A 17,615-nucleotide genomic window follows, 5' to 3' on the forward strand; every position below is an offset into this window, starting at 1 on the left:
AAAGATATTCAAACAATGGCAGTTATTAGCTCGAAAGTAATCGATCCATAAATCGTAATATTGCACGTATTGAAAATATCTAAACATACGCATACTAAAATAATTTTCCGAATGTAATATAATACTTTAAAAGCTCTTTAAACTATAAAATAATTTATTAAAAGGATATTATTCATTAGTGATTTCTAACTATCGTAATATCATACCTATTAAAAAGATTTAATTACACTCATGTAAGATAAGAGCTAAAAATAGAAAATTTTCAAAATATAATATGAAACTTAGAGACATTTGAGCCGGTAATTATGGGGCTAACGTGAGTCATGAAATTAAAAATATCAAAATTGAGATTCTATGATTTATATTTCATATTAGAATTATTAATATTATAGAAAATAAATTATAGAATCTCAATTTTTATATGTTTTATCATTCCAATATCATAACTACAAACACATTCATCTAATAATCTTACACGTTTTTATAAATTGTAAAATATATCATGAAAATTGATCATTCTATTAAAAATAACACTATGTGCATAACATTATAGGTAATTAATACAAATATAACATGTTCAAAATATAATATGAAACTTTGAGATATTTGAGCCGGTAATTATAAGGCTAACGTGAGTCATGAAATTAAAAATATAAAAATTGAGATTCTATGATTTTATTTTATATTAAAATTATTAATATTATAGAAAATAAATTATAGAATCTCAATTTTTGTATGTTTTATCATTCCAATATCATAACTACAAACACATTCATCTAATAATCTTACACGTTTTCATAAATTGTAAAATATATCATTAAAATTGATCATTCTATTAAAAATAACACTATGTGCATAACATTATAGGTAATTAATACAAATATAACATGTTCAAAATATAATATGAAACTTTGAGATATTTGAGCCGGTAATTATAAGGCTAACGTGAGTCATGAAATTAAAAATATAAAAATTGAGATTCTATGATTTATATTTTATATTAAAATTATTAATATTATAGAAAATAAATTATAGAATCTCAATTTTTGTATGTTTTATCATTCCAATATCATAACTACAAACACATTCATCTAATAATCTTACACGTTTTGATAAATTGTAAAATATATCATGAAACTTGATCATTCTATTAAAAATAACACTATGTGCATAACATTATAGGTAATTAATACATATATCTATGTATTGTGTATGCAATACATAAGAAACATACATTAAAGCACGTTTCAGTTTATCGACTTCATGACAGCCATTTGAGAAACACACGTACATTGTGTCTTTGTCAACATGTCGTGTGAATGAGAGAGAGAGAGAGAGAAAGAGAGAGAGAGAGAGAAAGAGAGAGTAAAATAGGCTTTCACAGCTTTACTAAAAGTTTGTCATCGTGTTCAGAAAGTTGTGCGATAAACGACTCGCACCACGAGGAAGTGGTATTTATCGAAGATCTGATAGAGTCGTGGTACTCTTCCGCAGGAGGGTCTTCACTTCTCCTCTCTCTCTCTCTCTCTTTCTCTCTTTTTCTTTTTGTATGAAAAGCACAAGAGGTAGGAAATCGAGTTGCTTTCTGGAAGAAGACGATAAGTACCTGAGGGAACGTGCGAAGAAATTTCGAAAGTGTATTATCGCACCTTTCTCCTTATTTTGTTTTGAAAAAGATTAAGAGAAAAGAAAAAAACAACAAAAACAACAAAAATAAAAAGAACAATAATAACGAGAAGAGAAAATTCGAATTCCAGTTGAATATAAACAAATTATTATTATTATTATTTATTCTTTACTCCGCCCCTTTCGGGTTTGAAGGGTATAAGCAAATTATATAAGATTGAAAATAAAAAAATATAATAATAATAATAATAAGTAATGTATTTTCGATTCGATGTTTACTATTAATTAATAACTTAAACAAATTAGCAGGTTAGTTCGTTGTGAAATAATAAAATCGTAGATAACGATGTTCGACAACACTAATTAACTAGCTTTTCGTACGATAAGAAAAACAGATAAATTGAAAGAAATAGAGAAATAAAAGAGAGAAAGAGAGAGAGTTTCTTCTCACTAAATTAACGCCACTTTGTGAACGCGAGTGTACGGGACTAACCAAGTAGATATAAAAATGATGGTAAAAATACGACGAATTATTTTCGGAGCAATCCGTAGGGCCAAGCTGCACCAATCACGAACTTCTCCATCTCATTCTTCTACGCTTTTGTCAGACTATACGTACGTCATCGGCGTAACACCATTAATTCTTCGTCGTGTCTATCCACGCGGCTTATTAAGACCCATCCAAAACTTCATCGATCTTGATTAAAATATCTTCATTAAAATAACAATAATAATATATATATTTTTGTTCAACCCCGATATTCACCAATCATGTCTCTCCTATCCTTTCGATATAAACAAATAGTTAAAAAGAAAAAATAATCACGTTGAAAGACATATTAAATTCACCTAATTAACACTTTTAAAAATTGTTTTGTTCGTTCACCACTGTTTACCGATGATTCGAATAATATTTCATCGAAATTATTATATCACCGACAAAAAAAGTTCTCTCGATCACTTATATCAATTTTTCTTTTTCTTAATATCTAGCGGATATTAAGGACACGATATACGCGAGAAAATGATAAAAGGATATTAAAGGAAGGAAAAGGTTTGTACCCGTTTCTTCCTCGTGTCGATGCGAGTAGCCTTGCGGCGAGACAGCAACTGTCTTCTCTATGAGAAGCTACCGTGTCCCTCGTCGCACACGACGCACTCACGCATTTCCCCCTTCCCCTCCCTCCTTCTCTTCCTCACTTGCTGCTCCCTCACACTCACTCTCGCTCTCTCTCTCTCTCTCTTTCTATATATATATATATCTTTTCTTTCTTGTCCCTGCCCTCCCGCCATTACACACACTCACACATACTTACAAACTCATAAACTTATACACACTCGACCAGACTCGTCTCCCACCACCCTACCAATCTTCTCTTTCCATCATATTTTCTTGTTCCTATCCATTCTACAATATTATTCTATTTCACTCTATTTATTTCTATTTTCATTTATATTTGTTTCGAAGTGTCTGTTTTCGGTTATTTTGATGATTGGTTTTTTACTTTTGTGTTTAATTATAGTATATATAATAAATACATCATTGTACGGATGATTATGGCAATGAAATAAAATATAAAAAAATATAAATATAATATATATATAATTATTAATTAAATATAATTAATTAATTAAATAAATTATATATAATAAATAATTAATTAAATATATATATAATATATAATATAATAATATTATATATATAAATAAATATATAATATAAAATAAATATAAATATCGAAACAAAATTTATATTTTATGATTTATTTTAATTTTAAAATAAAATATAAAAAATATATTATTCTCATTTGTTGACTTATTATTAATTAATCCACTGTCATAATTATCAATATATATAGTGAGTCATAGGATTATTTGTGCCCTACTGTCAATTTGAAACGATTGATATTTTCTTGTAATGCAATGTTTTGATATTTTTATACAAAGAAACATGTTTTTGTATATCTAATCATCTCAAAATGATTATAAAATGCAAAAAAAAAGACCAACCAGGTATTACGTATAAAAAAAATATTTATTGTATTATTATTATTATATCCTGTGTGTCATCTTTCTTTTACTATAATCTAATTTGAATCATAATTTTCAGAATATATAAATGTGTAAAATTGATTGTATAATAAAAGACACATCTCTGATTTTTTCCATACTTATTATAATATTTATTTCAACAAATTACTTCTTTTTCTTTTCCTTTTCATATCTTCTTATAAAACTTTCCTTCTCACACTTTCTTAATCTTCTCATTCGTTTCCCTCTTTTTTATAATACTTCACATACCATTATCTCATTGCATCCGACATAATGAATTTTTCTTCCTTACGTTTCGGTTCAACGATTTGATTGTGCAAAGGAAAAAAAAAACAAAACAAAAAGAAATAGGACGAGAGAAAAAGATAACAATTTTCTTGCGCCCTTATATTTCGCGAGGGTGGCCAAAAAGTGATCCACGAGACGACGGAACGAGTTTGTAACAGGTGTTGGTGCATTAACCTTCCAAGTATATCTCGAGCACGTGCAAAGAGAGAGAGAGAGAGAAAGAGAGAAAACTCGCATACTCGTTCATTCCTGTAACAATCGTGAGAACTATGCTTATGAATAAAAATGTTCTTTTTCTACTTGCTATGTTCAGGTAAGAGGGCAATAAAATTTTACATTGCTTCGCTCACTATTTAGAATTGTTCTAAATTCTCTAAAATAAAAGAAGAACAAAAAAGAAATGACTTCCTACCGCAACGAGAGCTTCGAACAATTTTTTTTACAAAAAAGAAAGAAAGAAAAATAGAAGAAAAAAAAAAAAGAACGAAAAACGTTAGGTCACCTGAAATCACGAGAGTATTCTTCGTCTCTTTCAAAAACGTACAATAGCACCCTCTTAGTCTATTTTTCTTTATTTTATCTTTCTTTTTTTTTTTTTTCACGAAAAGAGAGAAAGACAGGAAAAAAAAAAAGAAAAGAAACACTAACGATCCTTGGCATCGCGAGAAGCAAGGGCATAAACGAAAAAAAAGGGCCACCTTTCTTTTTACTCTTTTTGACCAGTCAGATGGCCCGTTTGAGGTGAACCTATTGTCACGCGAAAAAACCATAGAAAAGAGATTTTTTTACGACTGTAGATATAACGTGTAACACACACACACACACACATACACAGAGTCGCGTTTGTTTCCCTTCCTTCTGGCCCTTATGACAAACTCCTAAAAAACTTTCTTTAGGTTACACGAACATTGAATTCGAAATAATATAAAATTTTGTAATATGATGAATAATGATTACTTTTTTTTCTTATATATTCATTATTTCGATAATCGCAACAAATATTATCTAATATTCAAACACGTTTGTATAATAATTATCATTTTTTTTCTTAATCGCATTCTTTTGCCATTTTCACATAATCTAACTTTGTTATTTCCGTTTCCATATTAAATTATAATGAAAAAATATGAAGTATTTTTGATAATAACGTTTGCGTCATTTTTTCTTTGTTCGTTCCGTGATAAAATAAACATAGGAATGAATGCATTGAAAATTGATTATTAGAACACATCCAAAGGTTAATGTTTGCTAAATCGATCTTACGTAATGTTTTTTTTTTTAGACAGGGGCAAAATAGGTTTAGAAGGGTTAAAGACACACCCTTTGAATTTTATTTTTAAACGAGCAAACACCCGTAATATTATATGAGGAAAAAAAGAATAGTAGACTAACATAAGCACCAAGCGCAGGCAATTTTTATTTAGGAGAGTGACGCACGCGTAAAAAGTGATACACGTTACACGTGTTTTGACGTAACCCTTAACCCTATAGAAAGAAGAAAGATCTCCGAGTACATCCGCCCTTAGGCCCGTTAATCGGGTCAACCTCGTGGAAAGAGAGAAAGATGGAGATAGAGAGAAAGAGCTTATCGACGAAACCAGCGAAATAGTCATTTGGAAAGAAGCCAAGAGACGAAAAGATGAGGATCTAATCGTCGTGGTAAGTAGCGAATTAGAAGGACAAAAACGAATAATTTCTGTATTTTCTATATAACGAATAAACATTTTTAAATAATAATATCAATAATTAATATCTAATAAAGTAATATTCAACTTATTATTACCCCATATTTGCAATATTCTTCATTTTCAAATTGATATTATTGTTAAATAAATTTATTTTAATATATATAAATTATTTAATATTTTAATTTAATTTAAATTTTTTTTATATTATAATTTAATTTTAAATTTTTAATTATTAATAAATTTATTATATAAAAATTGTATACATATAAATATATAAATGCAATTAGATTTAAAACATAAAAGAAAATTATTAAATAAATGATATACCCTTGTCAAAGAATTATTTCGATAGAACAATCTCTTACCTTCATTTGTATTCTGTATTTTCTATATAATGAATAAACATTTTTAAATAATTATATCAATAATTAATATCTAATAAAGTAATATTCAACTTATTATTACCCCATATTTGCAATATTCTTAATTTTCAAATTGATATTATTGTTAAATATAAATTTATTAATATAAATTATTTAATATTTTAATTTAATTTAAATTTTTTTTATATTTAATTTAATTTTTAATTTTAATTATTAATAATTTATTATATAAAAATTGTAACATATAAATATATAAATGCAATTAGATTTAAAACATAAAACAAAATTATTAAATAAATGATATATTCTTGTCAAAGAATTATTTCGATAGAACAATCTCTTACCTTCATTTGTATTTTATTATTATATAATGATATTTAAAATCAAAATTTTATGCAATATATTATAATAAATTTCAATGTATTTTCACAAATCGCTGCGAGGTGAATAGAGAAACATATATATATATATATATACATATCTCAAGGGTTTAGTGAAATTTTATCGATTTTATTCTTCGATACTTTTCTCGATAATAGTTTGTCGAATAAAATGAAATAAAGAAGAAAATTTCAAGAGAACGATGTAAGAGATTGTCCGAGCGTGTAGTCAGAGTTATTCCTGGTATTTTCGAATGGGTTCGATGATCTTTCTCTTTCTCTCTTTCTATCTATCTCTCTCTCTCTACCATTCGCTCGAACGAGTTACGCGAAGGGAGAGAGAGAGAGAGAGAGAGAGAAAATGCATCGAAATGCACGCTAATAATTGCGTATATATCTTAAAATTGAATTACGCTAAATAATGCGTACTTCCGTTGTTTTGTCGGTTCACCCTCGTCCGTGAGAAATTTTACTTTACAGATAAATTACCGAACGTGCATATACATATATATATACACACACACACATATATATTCAATAAGGAATAAATTACGTTTCAATTTATAATTAAAATTAATGTTTTATTCTTAAATGTTATGAAATTATTTATATTTTACGTGTATTAATTAAAGATTTCCTATTTTTTTATAAGTATAATTTATGACAAAATACTATATAATACTATATAAAAAATATATATGTGTGTGTGTGTGTGTGTGTCCATACTAGCTCAAGAAAGGGAAAGAGGGAAAGAGGGAAAGACAGATCTATGATTTTGAAAATATATGCCATTACTAACAGAGTTCTTAGAAAGAAGATGTCTTTTGATATAGAGACGTGAAAGTTTAGTGAATCATCTCATAAATAAACTTATGAATTCTCTCTGCTACATTCTTTCTTGCTTTCTTTCTTTCTTTCTTTCTTTCTCTCTATCTATCTATCCTTTCTCAACAGAATTTAGATGTATTTCTAAGTTAAGATTTAAATGATTTTTATCCCTAAAATGTATCTCAAAAATATTTGGTCAAAACTTTTTGCCTTCGTATTCCGGTTATTTATAAAACAATATTATTATTGTTTGTATAACAATAGGTCTTAATCTCGGTAAAAATATATAATTTACTTTACAAAAATTTGTATATTATATTATTTTATTATATTATATTTATTTTAGTATATTATATTAATTTATTATATTATTTATTTTAGTATATTATATTATTTTATTATATTATTATTATATTATTTACTTTATTATATTATATAATAAAAATTATGAGAAGGAAATAATGTCATATTTATAAGCTCATAAAATATTCTCATCTTCCTTGTTTTTATTGTATATTTTTTTTAAAATTTGATATGAGAACAAATAAATATACTATTCAATTCTCTTTCTCTTTTTCATCATATCAAAGTCGTTTAATATGTGGACCACACACATGCGAGAATATCGAAAGAACAAAAGCGAAGAAGAGTATGATAAGGGAGAAAAAAAAAATTAAAAAAAGAAGAGAAAAAAAGTATCGAGAGAAATGAGATCTTTCTATCTCTGTTTTGCTTCTTTTTTCTTTCTAATCTCCTGCTGTTTTTCATATACTCGGAAAGGCAGCATGTCGCGAGAGTATGTCAACACAGCTGTTCGGAAACCTCGAGGGCTGCAAGTTTTGATCCTCTCGAATGCACACACGTCGATATTCCTATCGATATCGATAATATCTCGTCGATGAATCGAAACACGTAAATGAAAAAAATCCTACTCAGAAAGGTGAATGACTTTTTTAAGCATTTATATTATTTTCTTTTGCTAAAATTCATCTCTTACGTAACGCATACGTAAAATTATGTCTTGATTTTTTTTTTCTAGATTTAACTTTATCATTCATCTTATTTTTATTTATAATGAAAATTAATGTTTTATTCTCAAATGTTATGAAATTATTTATATTTTACGTGTATTTATTAAAGATTTTCTATTTATAAGTATAATTTATGACAAAATATGAAGAATATGTGTAAATACCTGAACCAATTGATGTTTTCTTTTATATATTTTCCTTATATTTCATTATTAACATTTTATTAATATATAAAATCCTCCATATAATTGTATTTTAAAAAAATGTGTGTTTTTTTCTTTATGTAAAAATCATAGGACAAATAATTAAGAAAGTTAAACGTAAAAATAAATTTCACTAGGCATACATTCGTCCAGTTTCGCATGAATTAATATGATAAAACAAAAGTAAAACTTTTGATCGGTTAAAGAAAATAATTTCGATCACATTTATGGAAATCATCGGGGGGGAGGAGGAGGAGGAGGAAAGGTCAAAAGTGCAATCTCAGCGTTGCGATTTGTTACGCGTTGGAAACGCCAGCGGAATCGTCGGCCTTGATCGCGGACGTTGATTAATTATTTATTAGACCATAGAAAGGAAGCGGTCCGTAATCGCACAATGATGAATTCGCTTCAAATCGACTTACCCGATAACACGGGATAACAAGGGACTACCACCGAACGTCTTTTCAACGAGGCCGAGGGGACGATTAGCGATGACGTGAAGCTTCCAAGATTAATAGCTTGAAAGCAGCCTTCCAAGAATCTATTGGATCTTACCTCGAACCACATTTTTTATCCTTTCGGTCCATTCCGACCATTTTTTTTTCTTCCTTTGTCCATCCCTATCACTATTTTATATTATAATACCCATGTCGTTTTAATGAGAACGAACGTCATAATCCTATAACATTAATTATCTTTAAATCTTAAGGAACTATTTTATCGTTCATTTTACTGTATAAAGAATTTCAACAATTTTTTGAGATTAGTTAAAGTACCGTGGAAACTTAGATTTTGTAACTATCTGTTATTTATGACGAATACATATATCATATTTAAAAGTGATAGGATATATTTTTCAATGTCATAATAATAAATATTTCTACGTGATGATACAGATGCAACGAGGGAAGATCATTTTATTTTCAATGATTTTGGAAAAAAACATTTTCTTTTGAAGTTTTTTGGAAAATGTAAATTTAAATGACTATTACAGTTACATTAAATAATAAGTTCAAGAAGAATTTATAACCCGTCCAAATTTACTGTGATACCTATTTTAATATAATAATAATTTAATTTATTAATAATATTATTTTTTAATAATAATATATAATAATAATAATATAATTCTTAATAATAATATTTTAATTTCTGGACAAGATAAAAAATCAATTAAATTAAATAATAACTTTTCATAATTGTTTGAAAACAAAAATGTTGGAACAATTTAGAAACGCGTATAACTTTATTTCTCAAATTTTGTAAAAGGAACACATTTATTCTTCTCTTTATTAATACTATTTTTTTGTTTGTTCTTTGACCATTTTGAAATTATTTTCGCATTTAAATAATAGTTAGGATCGAGACAGTAGGAGAACGAATTATACATGATGATACTCGAGGACGAATGGTCGAGGCACTCGAGAAAAGTGATTCTAGCACTTAAAGAAGAACCAAGAGACAGAAAAGCTCGCGAATGAATCACGACTCATCGAGTAAGCCGAGGAGGTGGCTTCGAGGGTCGATCGATGGCTGCCAAGAATTGCCGTTCATTTGCAATAATGTTCGTCGCGTGCTTAAATCAGCTCGCCAATGAATCCACTTTGTATCACAGTTCCTCTCTCTCTCTCTCTGTTTCTCTCTTTTGCGATTAACTCACAACGTGGACAATTCTCTTATCGACTTTCACTGCGCACTTTTATCTCGCATTCAGTCTGTCACATTTCCGACATTTCTGGAATCCTTCAAAATGAATAAAATATTGAAAAAAAAAAACAAGTTTAAATTTTATTAATATTTATTGTCTCTTCAATTTGTACACATTTTTCAACAAATCGTTGAATTTTAGTTAATGACTTTACTATTTTATATTTTACAAAATTAAATATCTCCTCTATATAACTTTTTTATTTATTTTTAAATGCTGTCAGAGTTTATTCAAGATATTAATAAATTCATAAAATTGACAGCTTTGTATTTTTTTAAATTTCTTGAGAATTTTCTAAACAACTTAAAACATTGGTATAACTTTGTAATATAACCATTCTATATTATTATTATTATTATTTGTATTCGTAAAATAAAAGTAAAATTCAAGAAAGAATTTTTTGTTTTTTAATTTCAAACTATTTCCAAACACAAAATGTTTTTATTTATTATAGAAATAAATTCACTTCTATCAGAAAAAAAAAAGTTATGAGACGAATGAAACATAGACTAGAATTATCGTTTGTCATTCAAACAGAAATTGAATCCTATTTGAAATTTTCTATAAAGGAAACGTCATCGACCTATAACTCTGCTCTACAGAATCATAAACTTTCCCACAAGCAAGAATACATTTCTTAGGAATAAAAGAAGAAATAGAAGTAGAGAATGTGGTAAAATCGATCATACTGGTATTTAGAAATTGTATAACTTTTTGTCTATTACTTATTCTTATATTTAGTTTGACCACTGTATAATATTTCGTAACATTAATATTATTTCAAATGAAGAAGAAAAAAAAATATACAATCAAATATATAAAAAATAATCTTTCATACTTTTCAAGTTGTTTCTAAAGAATATTAGTGCTCGTCATAAAAATCAATTAACTCTTATCAATAAAACTGACGGTAAAGAATAATCGTATATTATTCATGTAGAAATTGAATCTCATTTGAAATTTTGTATAAAGAAACGTCATCGATTTATAATTGGATACATTTTGTTCACACGTAAAGAATAAATTTCTAAAGAATAGAAGAAAAAATAGGTGTAGAATGTGATAAAATCGATCATACTGGTATTTAGAAATTGTATAATATTTCGTAACATTAATATTATTTCAAATGAAGAAGAAAGAAAAATATACAATCAAATATAAAAATAATCTTTCATAGTTTTCAAGTTGTTTCTAAGGAATATTAGTACTCATCATAAAAATCAATTACATTTTGTTCACACGTAAAGAATAAATTTCTAAAGAATAGAAGAAAAAAAATAGGTGTAGAATGTTGTAAATTCGATTTCGCTGGTATTTGAAAATCCTTCATCGATTATCGTCACCATGTATAAAGGAAATTCACGACGATACTTGGTCGCGTCGAGTTTTTCAAGTTGGCGACAATACTCCTGTTGGTTAAGTCACTGCAAATAAACCACCACCCACCATGACCGTAACCGCGACAACGCGGGAATAGTAAAAGAAGACGAAGAAGGGAACGAACAGACGAAAAAGAAAAAGATATGGTAGTAAGAGGAAGGGGGAAGAAGAAGAAGAAGAATAAGAGCAAGAAAGAAAAAACGAAGACAAAGTTACCAAGGCGCGAGCACTTTACGCCAATTTGCGATCTCGCCGTACTGAAAAGGATGTTCTTGATAATGATATGGAAAACGTTGAACCTTCCGGATAAGGTCAACTAACTCAACAATGTTTTCCTTTTCTTTTCTTTTTTTTGTAGAATGACCAATCAAAATGTTTGCAGAAAATGTTCTTATCAATTTTTCCATATTAATTTACATTAATTACGTTAATGAAATTGAACTTGGAAAAAGTTTATAAGATCTTATATAATAGTAATTTTAATCCATTCAAATAATACTTATAAAGTATTTATCTTGATTATGCAACAGACAAATTTAGGAAGAAAAATTAATTTCATATTTCTTTGATAAAAATTATTATTTATTTTAGATTAAACGAGAATTGAAATCAAAGTAACGATCAACATATGTATGAAAATATGTAATAAAAGTAAACTTTTTCAAAAAATTAATTAAATTCAAAAAGTTTATTATTTATTATTTACTAATAATTTTATTGACATTCTAAAAGAATGTTTGAAATAATAAATCTAATAAAAAGTGTGCAAAACGTAATTTGAAAAATATAAATTTATCAAATCCAGTTCGATTATACTTATGTTAGTTAACATTAATAAAAGAAACACGTTGAGGTGAGAGAGCGTATAAAATGTAGTAGCCGAGATCGTACTTCGAAGCGAACCATTTGCATCCCTTTGATTGTGAAATAAAAGGAACTCGCGAACAGTGTCTGAGTTGGACAGCTTGCACGCATATGTTGCAACGCGTTCGAGCATGTACATACACTGTGAAGAAACATTCGCTCTAGGAGATCCAACTTCTGTGCCTCGAGCGTTCTTTTGCCTTATATGCATACGTATATGTGTATGTATATGTGTATGGATATAAGGAAGCCATAAAACGTAAATATTAACGTCGTTAAATTTACGCAAAAATTCATACAAATCCCTTTGCTCTGTGACTACTAACTTAATTGGTTTTTAAACTTTTATCATTTATTTTTACCCGTACCATTTAAGTCGACAAAAGAAAAAGTAATGATTATTTATGTTCGCATAAAGTGTTTATTTCATTTAATATTTAAAAAACATTTATTTATTTATATGTAATATATGCATATATTCTGTTTTGAAGTTATTGAAGTTATACTTCTTTTGGCGCGTTGGGGAAAATGTAATGGGGAGTGATTTTGTTCCGAGCGTCTGGAAAAACGACACCATGAAGTTTGTCGATATTTACGACGCGCGGCAAAGCGATTTCAAATATACGGCATGAAGTTGTCTTCTCTTCTTCTTCCCCCCTTTTTTTCTCAAGCGGGTCACCCATCCAAATACTAATCGTACTCAGCGCTGCTTTACTTAAATGATCGAAGCGAGAACTAATGCTGTAACCGCGCCATGACTGTTGACGCGTGAAGTTATTCGATATATCTCTCTTATATTTAGCGTGGACTGATATCTATATTTTGATATTTTCTTTTTATTTTTTTATTCTTTTTTATATATATAATAATAATTAATTTTTTTTTAAGTTATTTTTTTTCTTTGAAGTTTTTTTTTGAAGTTATTTTTGAGGTTATTGAGGTTATGTTCGTTTTGGTACGGCAAAGAAGTATAACTTCTTACGTGCGTATATAAGTACACACACCAGTTATTTTTTTTTGTCTTACTTTCTATACCATTTTTTAAACGTAAAAATACATTTAAAGAACAACTTTAATAATATTGTATAAACATGTATGTATTTTTTGGCTGATTGTTACAAAGAAATTTGACTCTGTCAGATTCTGTAAATAATAGAATTAAAATACGTTTGTTAATTAATTATAATTAACACTTATAAGTCTACTTCTTCTTCATTTCAATAAGAAATTAAGAGAAAAAGCTTACGTGGCTTCCTATGTAACGATAGATGCGAGTTTATAAAAGACGCAGGTGGATTCAGTCATTCAGTTATCAAGGTATCGTCTTTCCATTAAACATCAAGACAAATAAAAAGAAAATATTATTCTTTTTGTTAATACTTGACACAATGACGAGAGCTATTTGAATTATAATTCATTTTTTAATAATATTAAAATCTTATTAAACATTTGTTTAAACATATCCTATGTATTAAATTGACCTTGAAATTAATATTACTACATTTTTGGATATAAACAAAATTATATACATTGTTTCAAATCTATTTATTTATTTGTAACACATCTTATATATTCCCTAAAAATAAAAAGTATGTAATATCAGAAAAATTATGAATTTTGTAGTAACTCTTTTTTTTTTTCAGTGCCATGTCAATTAAACAAAAATTTATTCTATTACATATGTTGTACAGTCACTTCCAAAAATATATTTATGATCTGTTAGAGTACTACTTATCACCGTATAACACAAAAAAATAATTTATAGCATAAATACGAACTAACTTTTAGGGTGAACCCTGTATCTACAAATATTTTGTATACATTCAAAAGAACAAATGCTTCAGAAATTTCCAACATTCTCTCTAGAAAAAAGTCTCCAGTTTATATATTACAGGACTAAACGAAGATGTGTATACATACAATGCACGCGTGTAAACACACATATATACATACATACATACATACATATACATATATATATACACGTTGACGTGAAAAGGGGAGTGAAAAGGAAGAAAAGAGTTACGGTGGCAGGTAAGATCGTGGGAGAAACGAAAAAAAATATGGTGGAGAAGGAAGTCAGCTTGCTAGTAGTTGTGGTAGCGATGATGGTAGTAATGGTGGCTAGTGGTTGGGACATAGAAGAAATTCTCTTCTCTCAACTGGTAAACGAAGAAGAAAAAGAATAAGAAAAAGAATAAGAAAAGAGAAAAAGAATAAGTATAAAAGGGGTCCGAACGTAATAAGTGGCTCGAATGTCTGAATAGCTGCACGAGACAGACTCGTTGCGTTCTCGTTCCTTCCTTTTTCTTATTCTGACTTTGTAAAAGAAGTGGGGTAGGACAGTTGGAGGATCAAACAAGTCGATTTTCTCTCTCGTCGAACGATAACTGAGAACAAGGTAGAAGTTAACTCGCTCAACTATACTAAACTTCAGACTATTTCTTATTTTGTACAATAACAATAAATAAAGATTATGAAATAAATAGAAATAAGATATAGTGTAACAAATTTCGAATATAATCAATTTATAATAAATATCTATTGTCAAATAAATTTTTCTTTCAAATATTTTATTTCAGTTAACCATTGTAAACACACAGGCAACAAAAATGAATCCTATTATATTTATATTATTGAAAATTAATAATTATATAGTTATGTTGATGCATGAAATTAATAAAAATATTATTTTAATTTATATTTTATATTTATTATATATTTTAATATTATTATAATTAAAAACTCTAAAATACATCTAACACACTTTTTTCGTCAAAATACCGTGCAAACAAAATTTAGTATATATTCAAAATTTGGATATAAGTTCAATATATATGCATATTAGATGTAGCAATTAATTCGATGCTTTTTAGACAAAGTAGTATTTATAATTATACATGTGTGATTTCTTCAAAATATTCAGTCTCCATTATTTTCAATGACTTTGGTTCATCTTTCAGACAACTAAAAAAATAATGACGATTTTGATGGAACGAATTTAATATCAAGTCAACGAATTTATCGCGGCACGTAATATATCACGCCCGATTAAAATTTGTGACGCATTATTAATTAACTAAAAGTAGTTTATATTACGAATATATCATTAATAATATAATCTTTAGAAATATTGATGTCCTTAGTTATATCTAGGATAATCATTGACGAGTATAAAATCCAATGGGTTGCTTTACTATATATAAAATAATCCCCCATAATTATTCCTTTCTCGTATACCGTAATTAAGGACTGGAAATAAATGAAATGTGTACGATATTAATCACTCGATCCATATCGAACACGTGCAAACGTATTGAGTTCATGCTCCTCGTGTAAGAGTCATGTGGAATATTCGCCAATAAGGATCAGATTATTACAATGCGTAATTAAAGATCTTTTTTCTCTTTCTCATTCTCTAGTTTCGTTTTTCTTCTTCGTCATGTTGAGAATGAGAACGTATTCGTGTGATTAATGGAAGTGGAAATTAATCGTGCTTCCGTCTTTCTTAGTGTATGTTCGGTCAGAAAGTTAAAGAAGACAAGCCGACGTGCTCTGGTAATGTTCACATGTTTAATCCTATGCATATTATACTTATATATGTGTGTGTACCAATGTATGTATGTACAGGGTGTTTCATCTAATATAAATACTTCTAATATAAATAGAAATCGATAGAAGTTGAATAATAATTGAAATATGCAAGATTGTATGTTATCTAATTCTAATTCTAAAATTATATATATTTTCATTTATTTTATGTTATATATATTCAATTGTTAACATATTGTATGCAGAATATTTTTGACTAGAATATATTTTATTTATTTTATAGTGTGATACTACTTAAAAACTGACGATTTGTCTGTAAACAATGTCTTGAAAAAATATATGCACATATTAGTACACATTGTATTAATTTAATATATATGTACATATTTATATATGTGTGTGTATGTATGTATGTATGTACAGGGTGTTTCATCTAATATAAATACTTCTAATATGAATAGAAATCGATAGAAGTTGAATAATAATTGAAATATGCAAGAATGTATGTTATCTAATTCTAATTCTAAAATGATATATATTTTCATTTATTTTATAATATATTGAATTGTTAATATATGTATGCGGAATATTTTTGATTAGAATAGAATATATTTTATTTATTTTATAGTGTGATACTGCTTAAAAACTGACGATCTGTCTGTAAAAAAAAAATGTCTTGAAAAAAATATATGCACATATTAGTACACATTGTGTTAATTTAATTCAATTTATACTTATTATCATAATTTTGTTCTTTTTTAATTGTAATATTTTGTGTTCTTTGTAAATTAGAAAGGTAAACGATAAATCATTATTACTACTATTGTTATTGAAAATATCATCGTTAAAATTTTATAGATAAGACTAAACTTAAAGGAATAAATCGTTTTATTCGAAAGAAGTAATATTTTGCTTAATATACGCATTTTTGGAAATGTTAATTTTTCTAAATATTTCAAAATTACCGTTGTTTTTTTTTTTTTCAAATGAAGATTGACATATTTTTATTTTCAAAAGATTATGACTTATAAAAAGACGAATTCTACGATATTAACTTGAATACATTTTCGGATGGGTTTAATGAATGATTTCTTTGTTCTTTCCATCACTTTTGGAACGATAACAAACATGCACATAGAATTCTTTGTCGTGTGTCTTCTAACATTGAAAAAATATCATCAGGTTCAAATGTGTCGAAGTTAATGTGTACCATTTTAAATATATTTATAAAAATATATATTTTTTATCGAAATAAATATTAGTCTTCTTCGTTTCTTCCAAAGTTCAAAATTCATATCCTTGAAATCGTTTTTTTAAAAATTATAACAATATAAAAATAAAAATATTAATAAACATTTAATTTAATAAAAACATTAATAAACATATAATTAATTTTACAAATAATAATCTTGACAGAAATTCTTTTATTAATTATTATTATTATATTATATTATTTATTATTATTATTATAATAATAATTAATAATTAATTATTATTATAATAATTTATTAATTAGAATATTACTACCTTTGATCCGAATACATTTCTTCGATTAAATTATTATAGTATTATTAAAAGTAACGAAAATATTGTATTTCAAATAAGGGTTTGAATTAGATGAAACACTCTGTA

General features: G+C 27.0%; 1 protein-coding gene across 3 annotated transcripts in view; it reads right to left on the reverse strand.

The window, feature by feature from the left end:
• The window catches only part of LOC122520715 (focal adhesion kinase 1), a 94,691-nt gene that overhangs the window by 66,734 nt on the left and 10,342 nt on the right, over positions 1-17,615 (reverse strand). The window contains exon 1 of one of the 3 annotated variants that reach the window (XM_043640963.1): positions 2,246-2,820. The exons of the other annotated variants lie outside the window; for them this stretch is intronic. The gene's annotated coding sequence lies outside the window, so the exon portion shown is untranslated. Of the gene's footprint in view, positions 1-2,245; positions 2,821-17,615 lie in introns of those variants that run through there. 3 annotated transcript variants of the gene reach the window in all.

Source organism: Polistes fuscatus, unplaced genomic scaffold, assembly GCF_010416935.1.
Source record: "Polistes fuscatus isolate 324 unplaced genomic scaffold, CU_Pfus_HIC Scaffold1, whole genome shotgun sequence".
NCBI lineage: Eukaryota > Metazoa > Arthropoda > Insecta > Hymenoptera > Vespidae > Polistes > Polistes fuscatus.